Genomic DNA, 557 nt, shown 5'->3' with positions numbered 1-557 from the left:
CCCTTCTCCTCCTGCTGCCTCTCTTTTTTTTTCATTTTTCCAGAGAGAATTTCTTAGTGTAATAGTCTTAGTTGTCCTGGAACTCGAATTTTAAACCTGGTTGGCCTTGAACTCAAGAGATCTACCTGCCTCTGCTTCTGTTTCTGCCTCTTCCTCTCTAGCACAGAGTTCTGGTATAAAGACATGGCTAGGCTCATCACCCACTCTTCAAGGAGCTCTCCTAATGGCATTGTCTTTTGCATTCATCTTCAGCTTCCAGGGCTAGATGGAACGATGTTCTCTGAGGATCTAGAAATGTTTGGTAGACAGAGAATACAACAACCAAAGCCAAGTTCTTTTCTATAGGTGCTTTATAGAGGACACAGTGTGTAGTGAATAGAACTAGGCAGGCAAGGAAGGTGTCCCAGTCACTGAGGTGACAAATCTAACAGTGAATGCTTTTGTAATGCTTGGTGTATGGAGTGTTGTAGAAGCAGATGGCAGCCTGGTGGTCACAGTTGGAGATGAAGTCCTCACAGGGGTTGTTTTGACTGCAGAGAAACAAGAAAGGAAGTTGT

Source organism: Peromyscus leucopus, chromosome 23 (genome assembly GCF_004664715.2).
Source record: "Peromyscus leucopus breed LL Stock chromosome 23, UCI_PerLeu_2.1, whole genome shotgun sequence".
NCBI lineage: Eukaryota > Metazoa > Chordata > Mammalia > Rodentia > Cricetidae > Peromyscus > Peromyscus leucopus.
The sequence above is the reverse complement of the archived record's forward strand: the minus strand, read 5'-3'. Positions refer to the sequence as shown.